Here is a 17,531-nt window from a genome sequence, read left to right as displayed (position 1 = left end):
ATTTTTAAGAACAGCCTGCGACCGGCATTTTTTCTCCTTTTCATAGTGGTCCGCAAAGTATCCCAAATTCCTGTTGATCGTTTTGAGGCCGCACGTCTCCGTTTAAACAACGGCTTAGCGCAGTCGACTCTGCCCCATGTGAGTGGGATAATCGGAGTAATACAAATTTTTACGCGCTACCGCCGTATTCACCAGACCGAACTGATGTATCACTCTGGATGTCAGACAGTACGGTGCGCCTATGCCTCGTATAGTTTATCTTAAATATATGTGAATTTTCCAGTATTTGAAATACATAGAAGAATAAACTTTAGATTAGATGTATATAACACCACATTCATAATAATGCTTTTCGAATATATACGCGTATTAAATGATAAGAGCCACTGAATGACGATTTTGATGCTTCGCCATGATTATTTTGGACAAAGAATGGAAGGAAATCCCTCGTCCTTCTTCGTGAGCGCAAATATTGGCACAACATTTGTAATTAATTGTCACATTATTTGGAATATGACAGTTAAGTGGTTGCTTGCAACATGACAGCTCTGCTATCCCAAGTAAGAAAAATGCACTCTTTCGTATCGTTTCATCGAGAAACCGTAAAAGTAACAACGACATGGCAGCGATATCATTTTGTACGTTTCTTTGCCGTGCGACGGCGCGTAAGCGAATGTGACTTAGAGTAAACTTTGCCCATTATGTACGAGATTTGTTATTTAGAAAATAATAAAGTAGAATCTTCGCATGGTCTTGTCGGTTTTCCTCCAAAGTGGGATAAGGCTGCACTAAAAGACGAGGACAACCACAAGACAGCGGAGAAGCGAGGCGTTGAAGCTATGACAAAATTGGTTCCGAGTGAAATAATTGGCTGTGGTTTAGCTCTGGTTAACGTGAGTTGAATTGCTAAAGCTTCGTTTCCTGGGCACATCGTCTACGCAGCGTCTCATTCCGACGCTCTCCAGAACTCAAACCAGTATCTTCCGCAGTTGAAGAGTCACTCCGGGACGTGGCACGACTTGAATCGCATCTTCGTTACGACGCTTCTAGAGTCGTGCGGCGCGTTCTTCTGGCGTGTCTTGAGCGTATTATCTCTTCCTCGCTTCGTTATGTCGTTTCTGCGTCTTTTTCGCGCTCTCCATAACGACTAGAATGCACCGAGGCGAAGCGCATATATATATACCCCCTCGATGTGACACCTCTCCCTCTACCGCAGCGGAGCAGATCTGGTGGAACGCGCGGCGACGGTAGCGGCGTCGACGGCGGCGCCATCTGTTGGAGCGCGGCTGCGGCATTGATAGGCAACGGCGGCTCAATATCGTTCGTCGGCCACCGCATACGGCATACGGCTGCCTACATACGGCATACGGCGCGACGAGTCGCTGGCGACGCTGGCTGTCGTAGTAAAGCTGTCGCTTTAAAACAGCATTGTACGCCAGCCGTGGCCCATGTGACAAAAGCAATAAAGCTTAAACGACAAAAGAGAAAATATACAAAAAGGCCCAAGCAATACACCTTCCTTAAAGTTTAAGTAAAATACGTCAATCTGCGAGGACACCAAGATATCAAGAACTAGCGCAGCCAAAACAAAGTCAATGACAAGACAAAAAAGAAAGCAGCGATGAACGAGCAAACAGAATGGCATTGGCACACACATCCAAGCAAAAGCGGGATCAAAAATAAAAGTTAATAATGTGATTGGCAACAGATAATGAAAAGTTTTCAACAAAGAATAACAGTTCGGAGCGACAGGTGAGTCACAATAACAGCCGTCGGAACGAACAAGACATCGTATCTGGAAACAAAACTAAAATACAAAATAATGCAAAAGCGATGGCTGTATGTATGATGTTAAGCAGAGATAAAATAATTGTTTTTACAGAACCGAAATACTAGGGGGGGGGGGGGGGGGGGGGCTAACGAAATGATCTGCAGCTCTGGCAATGAAAAGTGCCTTAATTAATTTCTTGCCATCGTAATTGCGAGCACGTGGTTTAAATTTCTTTCTTACAGTAGTTGGTACATCTTGCACGTCTTACTGTAGTCATCTGGTTGGCGGCCAGCATCGTTACGTAAAAAAGCCTGTGGTGTTCACGTAATCTTGCACTGAGGCACCTGCCGCTTTGGCCTGAGTACAGACCGTCTAAAAGTTCAAAGGAATATCATAGATAACTCAGGTAGCAAAGTCCTCGAAGCGATTGCCCTGTTTCTTCGAGTGCGGCTTGTTCTTGATGATTGCATGGGACATGAAGCAAATTCCGCAAACATTTTATCTTAGAGCGAAATTTTTGAGGCAAGCAAACTCTGTGAGAAATGAGAATCGTCACATCTCAAAAGCCATCGAATGTTAGCGAGCAAATGAGTGACAACACACAGCAAGGTGAAGGTCTCAGACTTTTGAGGGAGCGACTCACCAGAATGCGCATATAGTCTGCTTTTCTTGTGGGCGTGTCAGTGTGTAATCTGCTCCAACTGTGGTTTCGGTTGGCACTTTGTGTCGAGATGACGCTGAAGCTCGCGATAGGTTGCCGCATGCAGCCTTTGGCAGCTGTTTACAACACATGAGGCGGGCTTCTGAGCCCTGCTTTGTGGCTCCTAATGCATAGCCAGTGTTCACAGTCTGCCAAAGAAAAGAGGAATTCTCGTCCTCACCCTCTGATAGGACTTTTACAGATGCTACAAGACATCCACTGCACATTTGGGATGGTTAACCTTGGGCTCCTGACTTTTGAAAAAAAAAAAAGCAGTTCAGTGAGGCCGGATTGAAACGCGAACATGCATGTGCCATTACTTGCTATTTTGCAGCGATACATTCATTTACGACCCGTTTATGAAAAATATACTTCGATATACTCTTTACCTAGACACAAGGCTCGGATTAGTTGCTTCCCCCAGGTCAAAGAACAGAGGTGAAACATTCTGTTTTGTTTAGAGGCGCTGTTCGCATTTCATTCCAGCCTGTGTGTACGTCTGAAGGTATGGTAACCAGAAAGAAGCTGCCTTCTTTAAGAACAATGCCGTGGTTCAAGATATGCGCACACCGTTGGACGCCCAGCGTTACCCTCGTGCACCTCTGCGTGCACCTCTGCATCGGCGTCTGGTCCGCCTCGGCTTCAAGCTAGCACTGTCTGCTTTCTGTGAGCTGCAGTCTCATCCAAATTGAAGGTTATCGCTTTTGGCTCCACGTACTGGGAATAAACTTCTTCATCGCAGTTAACTTTTGCCTACAGTTGGAATCCCTAATCATACAAACTACATAACACACGTTAAACCGACACGACGGAAATCTAAACCCGATATACGCCCGCTCTTTGAGCAGATTATTCAACCGTATTTAAACGATCCGTGTTTGGTGATGAATTCGTTGTCAACAAGGCTTCCGTGCGGGAGCCGAAACGTCAAGAACGAGTCTTTTTTCACTGGACGGCGTCTCGTATTTTTCAACTTTTCTTTTCCGTGAAAGCAGAACGAAATACATGCGCTTATTCCCATTTAAATTCGCACTATCGACGCCGAAGAGCGTTAACATTTGAATACCGTTTTTCATATTATTAACGAGCATTTCCCTCTAAAGAGCACAAGGTAACAAGAATTTTTGTTATCTATCAATAAAGAAGATGCGCCGCTTACAGTAGCAATTATGTGCGTTGCTGCATGTTCACCCTTGTTTTCTTTAGTTTTGAGTTGCTCAAATTTGCCGCTAGGTATAAATTGAAGCAAAAGGTGCGGGCTGGTTTTTGTCGATGCATTGCAACTAGGCTTGATGTTTTCTGTTTCGTGTTGTCAATGTGCAGTGCTCGGCTGCAGATCAACATTATCGCTCTTTATCAGATGACATGATGAGGGACCTACAGATATTATACACTGGTGTGCCTGTTTGCCGTACATGATTGATGTGCTTGAGCATGACAGTGTACGACGGAGAGTCTGGCCGTGAATTAATACGCAAAAAACTGTGCGGCAGTCAACCTGGTAGTGCAGTAGTGGTAATAAGGATGAAGCAGGCGTGGATTTGATGGCAAATTTTTTCATTGTGAAAAGCAAATTGAGCACTACTCTATTCAAGAATTGTTCTCAGTAATAATTGATTCCCCGGTTCGTCTTGGCTATGTTGACGTTTTTCGGAAACGAGAAACCGATTTACGGGTGAGAAAAGTTAAGTGAAATTTAACTTCCGCCAATCGATTCGAACTTGATACGCGCGCAACGCGAAAGGTTCGTTGTCCCCGTTTTGAAGTGGAAGGCGCCGTAGGATAGCCTCTGAGATCCATGCTGGAAATTCTGTATTGACGTGGGCAGTTTACTTGCAAAATCGGCCAGCAATGACCGCACCCGTATTTCGTTGCTTCTTTTTTTTTCTAGCTTGTAAAAGCGCAGTTTTCGGTGAGAATGGTCTCCTTCTGGTTAGAATCCCATGATCTAACTGTAGAGGTGAACTTGAATTTGCCCTCAGTGTACCTTTAAACAAGGAATGTTTCTAGCTGTCAATTTAGTCAAAGTAAGGCGAACATTGCCTGAAAATCAAGTCATACGTAAGGTCGTGCATGAGACAAAATATGAATATAAACAGTCTCAGACGTTCCGAAATTCGCAGTCTGAATCTTACCCACTAGACAAAAATTACTTCCAATATTTTAGCCCCAAGCGTAATTTTAAGCTGTGCTAGCTGAAAGAGACCTGCTTTGTTGCCAAATGCTCTTACAACCTGCGATCACCACCACAGCCCCTCATTATGCATATTCTTACGGGTATAGGGTGCATCACCTATGGCTGTCACTAAGCTGAAAAAAAAAAGAAAAGCAGCGCAAAAGGCACGCACCAAAAGACGTGAGAAACACGGTGCTGGCTTGCGTGATTGTCCTCTAATCTTTCGGTCCGTCATTTTTTGCCCTGTTTTCTCTTTTTTTAAATATAAATCGATTCCAACTAACCTAGTTTTCCGTCCTGGCCGTCTAAATTTTTACAAACAGGCATTTTGAGTTAGAATAGGGCTTTTTCAGTACAGCACTGTCAGCGGTACAGTGCTTGAGAATACATATAAGGCCGGCTAACTAGCAGGCTGGTTAACGTAATAATGAATACTTGGCTTTTCAACTAGTATGTTAGGCCCCTTGCCTCGACGGCTTGCAACCCACAGTAAGAAATTTTCCTATCAGTTTTTAATCTTGAAATATTATCCTCGTAGTTGCCACGCAAGAAATTTCTAGGGTGGCACACCACCAATAACAAAATGGCGCAGCCAGAAAGAGCGCTAGCCACGCCTACGAGCGCGCATCACATTAGTTGCGCTGCTTTGCGCTCCTTTGGTTTTGGCGGTGTGCCGCCTCAAAATTACTTTCGTGGCAGCGTGCCCAGGAGAATGTTTGAAAATCTATAAACTGATATGCGTAATAATTACGGTGGGCTGCAAGGTGCTCTGTAAAAAAGGAGCCCAACAGTACTAGTTAAAAAGTTAACTATTCAGTATTAGTTAAATGGCCAGCCTGATGACACGTCTTAGGTGTATTCTGATGCACTATATCCTTGAGAATCACCATCATCAACATAATGAGTACGTCCACTGCGGTAAACAGTTGCTGGCCCGGGCTCCCTCTCTCTTTCATCTATGTTTTGTTTGCATTTTTTCTGAGAGGACAAATAAAAGGACAAATGCCTCTATCATATCTCTCCAAATAACCCTGTCCTGTGCCAGCCGCGGCAGCCTTACTCGTGTAAACTTCATTATCTCATTCGCCCATCTACCTTTCTGCCGCGCCATGCTACGGTTGCCTTCTCTTGGAATCCAGTCCGTTGCTCTATCGGTTACCTTGCGCCCGCATTACACGCTCTGCCCAAGCAGATTTCTTCATCTTGGTTTTGACTAGGATGTTGTTAAGCCGCTTTTGTTCCCTCACCCTATCTGCCCTCTTCCTGTCTCTTGACGTAACACCGATCACATTCCATTCGATAGCTCGCTGCCTGTCCTCAAGTTCGGCCCATTGCGTTAGCCTCCACGTTTGTGCTCCATAGGTGAGTGCGGATAAGATGCAGCTGTTAAGTACTTTTCTCTTCGGGGTTATTGGCAAACAGCGATTCATAATCTTAGATAACCTGCTAAATGTGCTCCGCCCCATCCTTATTCTTCTAGTTTTTTCCCTATCGTCACCCGGATCTGCAGTCGCTACCTACCGTAAGTATATGTACCGCCTCACCACTTCCAGCACCTTGCTAGACTGTTGAACATTACATTGGTTCTCTGCGTGTTAATTATAAGACCTACCGCTTTGCTTTTCCTGTGTAACTCATTGATCATGCTTTGCATCTCACTCAAGAGGGATATATCAGGGCAAGGTCATCACCGAATTGCAGGCTACTAACATATTCTCCATTAACTCTTATCCACAATTGCTCCGTATTCAGGCCAAAGAGTACCCCCAGTAAACAGACGGTGAATATCACTAGCAAAACGGTCTCCCTGCCTGACGCCCTTTTTTAGTGAATTTTTATTGCTGGCTCTATATGCGGTTATGATCGCAGTGCAGCCGTTCTAGATATCGCCGAGTAATTTTACATAAGGCACATCTACACATTGATTGCGTAACCTCTTCATGACTGTTGCTGTTTCGACTGAGTCAAATGTTTTCACGTAATCAATGAAGGCTCTATGTAGCAGTGCGTTATGTTCTCTCTTTATGGCCCGTGCTTGAGCAGCCTTTACGAAAGGCTGCCTGAACATTTGGTTGACTGAATTCTATGTTTGTCCCTACTCTATTACCGATTACGTCAGTAAGTACTTTGTAGGGAACGGAGAATAATCTTATCGCTTTGTAATTTCTCAAGTCTTTGACTCTTTCTTGCTGAATAAGATAGATTAGGGTGGTTGGTAAAGGGCGCTGACAATGCTGTGATTAAGAAGTGCCCTTCCAACTGAACAAGCTTCTTCTTGAGAAATTTCTGACCCTCTGTAGCCTTTGCTGGAGGTTATTCGTGGTCATGTTTCACCTGCTTGTTTCGTGCTTCCAAATGCTTGGTGCCCATAGTTCTAGAGCTGTGGCCGTGCCATTGCAATGAAAGACTGCCGGGATAGAATGCCTCACCTGTGTCCATCGGCTCCTTTACGTAGCCGCGCAGGAAAAGGAGGTCGCTGCCAAAACGCCCGAACGCGTCTGTAAAGCTCAATAGCGGAGAGCGCAACGGCTTCTCACGGAGAAAAAGGAGAGGGGGGTGCTGGGGGCACGGCTGCGCATGAAAACGAGAAACTGTCGAACGCGGTGGCACGTGTAGCATCATAAGCTGCTAGACACGTCGAGGGCACGGCCTTGCTGAGAGAGACGGGACTCACGGCTTTGAATCTTCAAGCTGCGAAAGCAACCAGGGAGAGCAAGGGCACTGGTACATTGAGCAGCCAACGATCTTGGTCAGTACCCGTTTGCAGCTGTTACCATTTACGAGACGTCCAGAATCTGCCCGCCTTTCCTGCAGTGCCCTGAAAAACTGAAACTACCCTTTTGCTAGCCTGGAATTGTTTGTCAGGGCTGTTTATCATTGAGTTAACGCCATTATTTTGCACTCACGTGGGTGTGCATGAAGGCGTTTTATGTGAGGTAAAAACCATTTCAAGAAATATTCCCTCCAATGTGAGCAAGGTGTTAGGGAGTAATAAATCTGACGGAAGCCTACGGCGAGCGACGCCAACATCGATGGCATAATTCAACTTGAAATCCCGTGTTTATCTCGATAAAGAAATATATTCTATACTCGCCGCAATCGTGAAAACCTAAAAAAGAAAGAGGAGCCGTGCATGAGATAGTGTGACAGCGATCGTCATCTTCTACGCGCTTAAATATCAGTACCGGAAACGAAATGATTGGTGATATTTTTACGTTCTCAAAGCTTAAAGTCGGCTGTCAGGGAACCTACTTAAGCTGTCGTCCAAAGCTGCCTACAGTCGCAGAATCCCCGGGACTTTCGCATCGATCCTGGATCTTTGTTCTTGCTCGGCGTAAGCGCTAGGTTCGAGTGTCTTGCTCGGAGCGGTTGGAGAACTAGATCGGCTATGGTTGTGGAGCTGGCAACAAAAGCTGACGCCGACGAAAGCTCCGAATCAACGTGACGTTGAGAGCTCGAGTATTGACACGTCTCCAGCCAAACTGACAAATATTCGGTGCGAGTGGAGCGGCTTAGCACATTGATTCGCATGAAAGCCTGACTCAATAAACTCGTAGATCATATAAGCTAAAGAAACAAAAAGCAATGGAAGCATACTGTGGTGCGCAAAGACCACATCGAGGAATGCTAACGTCAGGCTGCGTGGAAGCCGGCACTCCGTAAAATGGAAAACCGCAGTTTCTCTCCGGGAGAAACGGGCGCTTCACAACTTTCCGTCCACTTGAAGGAAGCATGCACGCTGACGTTTAACATAGCGGTCCAAAGAGCGATGGAGGGCACCCCGCAGCTGTCTTTCAGCGACTGTGCGCCGCGCTCAGGCCAAACTCTCTCTTTTTTTTTTCCCGACATCCATCTGCTTTTACTTTCAATGAAACTCTATTCCTAAAATGCAACGGGAATGTGCAGTAAACGCAGCAAATATGCAAGTGCTCAGCGTAATTATCTGCACAGAGTTATAAAATATATAAACCATTGAGGCGCGATAAGCGAGCAAGCCACACGAATGAAATTACTGTTGGCAAGCTAATTTTTGCAACCACCTAATTTTCTCGTGTTGCGCGAGATGGACTCATCGCGCGAAAATTGGCCCCGCGTTTAATTTCGCCTAAACGTTGCGTCCTAAAACGAAATGTTGAAGTTCCACAAAATACTCCAATTCAGTTACTATACTTTCCAGAGAAAGGAATATATTGTGGGGAGATTCAGGGGCTAAAAGCTGCTAGAATACTCTTCACTGGCCACAAGAAACGCTAAAGGCAGTTATCTATGGAACGAACACTAACTGGCTGAAAGCTAAAAGCACAACAGTATTTAAAGCCAACATAGTCAAGCATTCATCACATTTCAGAATATGTTTACCAGTGTGGGCACATCTCAGTTTACACAAACCGAAGGAAGCAGGAAAAGATCTCATTGCAAGATAGCAAGAGAAGAAAGAAATCACCAAGAAATAAAAGCACATGTGCGCTCATCCGCATGTTTGGTAACGCATTCAGTCTAGCTGTATATTAAGAAAATACATTTTAAGTTCAGTTGAGCTAATATTAGCTAGAAATTTGTATCTAGAAAGCACAGACGATGTGCTGTGTCGTAGTACTTGTAGAGTATACATATTTCGAAAATATAGAATAAAGCAGCATCACTATTGCTGGAGGAAACTTTATTGATTCGGATCTGCGCTTTGCTGGTCTTACTCAGAAGTCTTAAAACAAGAAAAGTAGAACGACCGCACAATTCAAAATAAATAAGTATGTTGAAAATTGATTATTGCTAAATTCTGGGATGAAATTGGTGTCTGAGAGAAAGAAAATTAGCTATATATGGGATAATTTTCTTCCTCAGAACATGTATATTTTAGTGCTTTTGAGAATATTTATAACAAACCTGATGGTCGGGCGGATTGTGTTCGTCGTATCCGAGATTCATAATAAGTGGACCCCCATATTGCAGTCGGAAAGCACAGTCAGACAACGTAAATTCGATATGTGCGAGTGTTTATATAACTTAGACCATATTGCTGCGTTTTCCAAGCTATACCAGGGAAGTTACATGCTGCTGATCGATGGCATTGCTACCCGCAAGCTTCTTGAAGGACGCAATATATTATATATACAACTAATCGCGGTGAAACCCTACACGGTAGCTGTACTAGGTCAGCCTCATCGTCATCGCCTTTATTATATTCCTGGATAAGGAGTGAGCGTGCTTGGCGCACTAATAGTTTAGTCAGTTATTGGCTCTGTGATGGGGCGTCCTCGTGCGCACCGAAAAAGTCATCTCAGGAGGCATCATTGGGCTAGCTGCGCACTGACGACGCGTTGCCACTAAAGTATACGCGTCCGACAATGTGGCTGTTCGACTGCCTCCTCCATCGTTACTGGCAACCAATACTCTGCCTTGAGGAAGCAATTGATGATGCACTCTGCAGTCAGTTCCATCCACACAGACTTATTCCACGCCGGGAAACAGGCTCAACCGAACTGCGATGCCGAAACTTTTTAAGTCAGTTGCTATCAGAATGCACTGGTGACGCGACGCGTGTGAACCATGCCGATGTCAAGTGGTAGTTCGGGCTCGTCGCGTTCGTTGACAGAAGACGGTGACCACCGGACCGGTGTCGGAGGGGGTAGTACGTGGAGCGTCGCAATGTTGTCGAGCACTAACTGAACATTTCTATTGCTTTCAAGCCACTCGGTGAACAGAGTCGCGGAGACAGAAAAAAGAATTTAATTTTTTACTGAAATAATAAGGAGTCCGAGACTAAGAGGAATTTCTCATCGTTTCGGAGTATACATTCTTTAAGTAAAAACGAAGTAGTTTCCGCCCACTTGCCCAATAGGAAGCCATAGTATGCTTGAGAAAAAAGATCTGTGGTGCATTAAAAAACTGCAAAACATTGGAAAGAAAATTACTTTTCTGAATCTCCCAGAAAGACTGAAATTACACGTGTTAGTCTGAAATTTTATACTAAATGTTCATCCCCGCCGTGAGCACAGCTTTTACACTTGCTTGCTTCATTGCTTCGGGAAGGTAGCATGTTCAACTACAAAATTAGAGATACACGTAAGCACATGCGCATTAAAATCCAAATCATGTTTTACTCCTATTGTTACAGTCCGCGTAGAAGGCTTTGCTGTTAAAATGGACAGCAAGTTATGTGCCGGATAGTTCGCGGATTAGGCAGATTATTCTCTCAGCTGGCGGGTTCTTTTTGTTTTGCGGCCTTATAAGTTATTTGGAATCTTTCACACAGTGTTGGAACTTCTCACTAGAATGTCAGAGAACAGTTTTGGTTTTGTATATAGTAGCCTGCGCACGGCTCAGTATGCACATTGTTTCATGAAGTTTTAACAATGTAGAACTTCTGGTAAAATATTATTTGAAAAGACACTTCGTGCCATAGTAACAATAGATTGTCGCAGCTCCTTTTTTTTTTTTTGCATTACCATTATCTTGAATTCAGCTGTGATTCAAGGTTTTATTGTTCATTTAGATTGTTTGCTGTCCTGAAAGAGAAAGTGCTTAGCATATATTTATACAAAGACTGTGATAAACTTTGAATAAGCAATATTTGCATAATGCTTTATTGAATAAAAATTACAAGCCATGTGTACCGATACCGCATATGAAATATTCACGAGCCTCATTCGATATTCACTGCATTGCTGCAAAGTTTGTAAGGTTTGTTTGGTCACGAGGGAAATCGCTCGCACGCAGCTTTGTTAAGGACGCGACATGCGACGAGGTTTATCTGGAAGGTCTGTAGCCGCGAGAAACGGGTTCGCTGTTGTTGGAGGTTCTCGTAGGTGTTTCAGGCGTCTTATTGGGAATGTTCTTCGTCGCCTATAAACTGAGGGCAGCGGTGAGGCGCAGTGATTTCGTTCAAAGACGTCGAGCACACTTTTTGCTATTGCCGCCGCCTAGTTGTTCCGTTCTTTGTGGGCGCAAGCCATACCAATAAAGAGCTCAATTCATTGTCGCATCATTCTTGCGTAGATGCTGGACCGGAGACCTGGAATGCTTCCGAAGATGCAGGGCGTTCTTAGGTCATCACCGCTGGTTCTTCAAAAATCACACGAGTCTTCTCTGCTCCTACCCGCCACGGTGGCTTAGTAATTACGGCGCCAGGCTACTGATCTGGAGTTCCCAGGTTCGAATCCGACCGCGGCGGCTGCGTTTTTATGGAGGGAAAACGCTAAGGCGCCCGTGTGCTGTGCGATGTCAGTGCACGTTAAAGACCCCCAAGTGGTCGAAATTATTCCGGAGCCCTCCACTACGGCACCTCTTCCTTCATTCCTTCTTTCACTCCCTCCTTTATCCCTTCCCTTAGGGCACGGTTCAGGTGTCCAAGGATATATGAGACAGATACTGCGCCATTTCCTTTCCGCAAAAACCAATTTAAAAGAATTAAAAATTCTCTTCTCCGTGGTCTACCACAGGAACAAGCCTTGGAATTGGTAGACGCGTATGAGCGTGCGGCGGCATTCAGAAGATGACATGACGAAACAAAACTATAGTGGTAGTGGTAAAACTTTATTTAGCAAAAGAATTTGAGGCCCGCGAGTCCTCTGGGTGTTCTCACTACCCCACTCAAGGTCTGAAAAGTTCATGTGGCCTTGGTCCATGATTGTTGTTGTTGTTGTGTTGTGTTTAAGGGGCATAGGCAACTAAGGCCATCATGCGCCAAGCACGACGTATAGGAAAAGCTTTCTGCTGAATTTTATAGACATTTTATAGGCTGCTAGCAAAAGGTTTAAAGAGGGTTCGGTAACCTCAGCAGCTATTCTACGCTGGGCAAGGACCTCGAGGCTCCCAACGACCAAAATAAAGGCCTCAGCCTTCTTCTCAGTACTGAAAAACTGGCTGAGGTGGTCATCTAAATTCAAACAGACCAGTGGGTTAAAAATTTGGATTTTCTTGAGTAATCTCGTTCTCTAAAAAACTAAAAACGCATGACTAATCTACAATTGCATTATCTCCTAACAGCAGTGTAGGATGAAAAGAAATATATTAGTTGTAAAATTGAGGAAAGTACTCTTTCATACGCGTTTTCCAGTTTCGCACAAGAAAATAAAATATGGTTAACTGTAAGTTCATCTCCGCATTCTTTACAAACAAGTTTGTCTTGTTTTCTTAGTAGGAAATTGTGTGAGGTGCGCGTGTCTCTTACGAGGATGGCAGATTATCACTTCCTTGAAACGTTCCTAATGGGCGCAGGACTTATATTCACCTAAAACTGGTTTCACCATGTGCAGTTTGTAATTTACTTCGCTGTTCCATGTGGGTTGCCATTTCTTTCTTATGTAACAATGAACTAAGCTAATGCAATCCTTAATTGTTATATTTACTGTTTTGATTTGCCTGTCACGAGCTTGAGCAGCTTAGAAGTTTGCTCTTTCGTTGCCTTTTATTCTGACATGACTCGGTATCCAGCAGAGTTTTATGTTTTGTCCTTGAGCTGTGGCTCTTATATGATGTGTATGACATGACAAAGTACAGGAGTTATTGCATTTCTAGGGTAGAGAGCAGTTAGTAAACTTAAGGAGTCTGTGTAAATAATACTGCTTTAGAGGTTCGCGTTAACTATTTATTCAATGGCTACAGAGACAGCGTAACATTCGGTAGCGAAGATTGATGCACACTCTGGAAGCCTCACTATCTTATTGCAATTTCCTAATGCCACTGCAAATATAACGTAACCATCTTTTTTTAGCCTTCTGTATAAAAAGCTGCGTAAGTACTGTATTTTTCCTCGAGTGCCAGGAATGCTATTTTTTGTTGTTTTGAAGTTTTGTTTTTTTCGGAACTGTATGAGAGTGAAATTACAGATTTCAGAGAAATTGTGTAATGGAGGTAATGGATCTCGTCTTCCAGCAATGCCACGTAATTTGTCCACTACGCGGAGGTTTTCGCCCATCCTTTCAATACGCCAGACCAGTGGCCGAGTTTTTTGCAGCCTGTTGTTAAAGAGTGTAGTAGATGGACACTTTGTGATTACATCGTGACAGATGCGCTTAAAGAGGGTGAACAAATTTTTAGAATGTATGAACACGTGAGCACCGTTCTTCTGTCTTCAAGTGATGGCTGGTTAGCTTCTACATAAGGGCTCTTTATGGGCGACGTCTTGTATTCACCAGTGGAAAGACGCAAACTTATATTACTTACTGGATCCGGTCGTTTTAAATGCGATAGTCTCGCAGACCCATATACAATATATCCATTACCCAGGGTAGAGTGCACTACAGAGCGGTAAATTTGTAAGAAACATGTCGTATACCCCCCCCCCCCCCCCTTCCCCCGTGTTTTCGCGACAGCACTTTGAGTATGTTCAGGGATCGAGAGGCTTTCTTTTTCAACGTGTTGATGTGAGGGAGGAAAGCGAGCTTTCTGTCCAATGTTATACCTAGAAAGTTCTGTTATTTTTCACGGGTAACTTTATTTCGTTCAGGTGTAGCGTGGCGGGATCAATCTGCATGCCTCGTCTGAGTGAGAAAAGAATGGACACCGATTTCTGTGGAGAAAAACGGAAGCCATTTCTGTCTGCCCAAGTTGTCAATTTGTTGACTGTTAATTGTATTTATCTTTCGCCTGAAGTTGTGCTTGAGGTTGTGCAAGCTAACTGGAGATCGTCTACATAGACAGAATACATAACGGACCTTGAAATTATTTTCGTAAGTGAATTAACTTTTACAATAAAGAGAGTTGTGCTTAAAACACACCCGTTAGGTGCTCCATTTTCCTGAATACAATTCCTCGAAAGGGTTTAACTTAGGTGGCCATTCAATTAACGGTCAGACAAAAGTCTTTAAGGCAGTTCAACCACCTGTCGCAGATTTCCAGTTCAGCCAGGTCCTAAATAATCCAAAATCTCCACGTTGTGTCATATGCTTTCCCTAAATCGTAAAATACAGCGAAGAGGTGTTGTTTGCGTTTGAAAGCTTTTCGGACAGAATTTTCAAGACGAACCAGGTGTTCAGTAGTGGAACACGCCTTTTTAAAACCACATTGTTAGACATCGGGAAGCTCACTGTCTTCTAACACGAAGGTTAGTCTGATATTCAATATATTTTCAAAGGATTTCGCAGAATAGCTGATCAGGGCTATGCGCATATAGCTGCTAGGAAGGGTAGGTAGTTTTCTGGGTTTTAAAAATGGAAAATTATGGCCTTCTTCCTGGTTTCGGTTATCTCCTCGATACCCAAACTTTTTTTAAAATTAAAAGTGCCTCTACAGCCGGTTTAGAGAGATGTGCTAGCATTTGCTAACGTATTTTGTCAGGGCCGGGTGGAATCTGCTTACCGGCGGACAGCGCTTTATGAATTACTTGAACTGTAAGTAAATTATTATAAGATTCACTTGTACCGCTGCTTGACGGCAATTTTTGTTTTTCAGATGTGTTTTTGTATTTTAGGAATGATTCTGTATAGTGAGATAAACTGGAGACTGCACAAAAGTATTCATCAAAAATGTCTGCCTGTACTATATTTGTTTCTATACCAGGGGCTGACAGAAACAAAACTGTGAATGGGGGGTAGCTGCTATTTATTATTTCAACCATCTCCCACATTTGTTTTGATGTGGTTGAGCTGTTTTTAGATGATACTTAGCCTTGCCATGAAGCTTTTTCGGCATTAAGAGAGGATATATCGGGCTTTTTCTCTGCACTTTTTGAAGTTTGTGAAATTCTCCTGCGTTGGGTACCTACGGAATGTTCCCCAGGCTCTGTTTTGCCTCTTTTTTGCGTCTCGGCATTCTTGTGTGTATCAAATTTTGATTTTCTTTTACTACTGCAGACGACAGAGGAATCGCTAGGCGTGCAGCGGTTCAAATGCAGCTTGTGATATATTCAATCAGTTAATCTATGCTGAGATTATCAGAAACTATTTTAACTAGGCTGGCCTTTTCTCTAAACAGTGTCCAGTAAGCGGTGGTTTGTTGGGAGAAATTTGGGTGTCGATGTTAAGCTGATTATTGGAGGGAGGTGATCGCTGCAGTATGGGTTATCAATGACATCCCAACTAAAGTCATACGAAACAGGGGACGAACTAAAAGATAAATCTATGGAGCTCATTTTAGCAGTATGTGTTTTTGCTGTTATTTAGAAGGCGGATGTTATTGCTTGGAATAAAATCTTCTAAAATATCACCTCTTGCATCAGTGCGTGCATTTCACTAAAAACCTGAGTGGGCATTAAAATATTACGCCTTCCACTGTGTTTAATGACCGGTGAGTAGTTTGAGATACTCGTCTAAGGTGGGGAGTTTGGAATGTAGCTTTTTGTCATGGGTTTGGAGAACCAGGTCGCCACTGGCTAGTTTTGTCAGCTTGTAGCCAAGGCCCAAGACATCTGTCAGGAATTCGGAAACAATGAAAGGAGATTTTTTTCTTTCTGGCTGGTCAGTATCTTCGCTTTGTATCACATGGTACACAGGGAAATGTTTTGCTTTTCGCAGGAATTCTGCTGTTACATCGGTCCGCACTCTTTTTTGAGGGCGATCGTTTTGTGAGAGAGGTGAAGCCATGCAATGTATGCTTTTCTCAGCCGTGGTGCCAGGCACCTACCAAATAGCCCAACGAGCACACGAGGCCCGCGTAAACTGTACGCCCTAACTATAATCAAATATGACGTAACTCAGGGTAGTTGGTCACACAAGGTTATCCCTCGCCGCCAGGAAAAAAGGAAAAACCAAGAAGTGAGTATGAGATAGGAGAGTTGTGAGAAAGAGATAGGAAAGTGAAAGATGGAGGGGAAGTTAGGAAAAGGCGACTGCCGATTCTCCCCGGTCGTGTCAGGCTGGAGGTGCCGTCTACAGGAAGCTGGGGCCAAAGTGACGTGTTGCCTCCGCCGAGGGGCCTTAAAGGTCCAAACTCTTGGCATCGCCTCATCCACCATGAACCCCTTTTCGCCGGACACAGTGATGCCACGCACGGCTAAGCGCGGGTGCTCGGGTGCGTGGTTGCGCACTTTTCACCATCATCCCACAGCGGGGATGGCCCTGCGGATGCTCGGGAACCCGTGGTGTCGTCATTCATCAACATCTGCATGAAGCAGATGTCACCCTGCTGGGTGTTGGTTCATGACGTATGCGGCCCGGCTGATGGTGGTTTTCTGCCTGGCCAGGTCAGCTGACCGCATTGAGGTCTCCTTGTTTACCCGGGTTCGGAGAGGCAGCGGCCCGGCGTGGGAGTGTATGCCGAGCATGGTAGGTGGATGTGAGCAAGAGTGGCCTTGGGGTGGGAGCCCAAGATGCACATGAGGAGCACCAGCATAAATTTGAAAAGATTGGCAGGTGTAGGAAGCGTAGGCGACTGCAGGCGACGCCAGGCTGACAGCTCTCTGGTGGTGACGGATGGGTAGGGTGGCGGGTAGATCAGGCGCTCAACGCGAGTTAGCGGTGAGCTGAGCAAACGAGTGAATATGCTATTTGATAAATTTCCACAAGCTCCTGCTGCGCCCAGTTTATTGACCCTCGGGCTAAGGAGTTCGGCGGCTTTGTTGCTGGGATTTCCTATGTGCGCGGGCACCCAGATGAGCTCTGCGCGAAGGGGGAGAAGGGAGGGGGGAAAGCATGTGCAGCGCCGTGCAGGCACTGTGCAGAGGGATGAACCCTGCCCTTGGTAAAGTATTGAATGGCCGTTTTTGAGTCACTAGTAATGTCACGGGCGTCTGTGTAAGCCAAAGCAATGGCTTGAGCAGTCTCCTCGGCTTCCTCAGAGGTGGTGTCTGAAGGAAGCTCGAAAGTTAGGAGTGTTATGAGGGGGTTGTGGACAACCACAGTGGTTCCGTGTTTATTACATGTGGCATCCACCCAAACAGCATCGGGCTCATCCCCGTACCGTCTTGTAGCGCTGCCGCGCGCGCCTTCCTGCGACCTTGGTTATGG

This window comes from Amblyomma americanum, chromosome 6 (genome assembly GCF_052857255.1).
Source record: "Amblyomma americanum isolate KBUSLIRL-KWMA chromosome 6, ASM5285725v1, whole genome shotgun sequence".
NCBI lineage: Eukaryota > Metazoa > Arthropoda > Arachnida > Ixodida > Ixodidae > Amblyomma > Amblyomma americanum.
Note: the sequence above shows the minus strand (reverse complement) of the source record.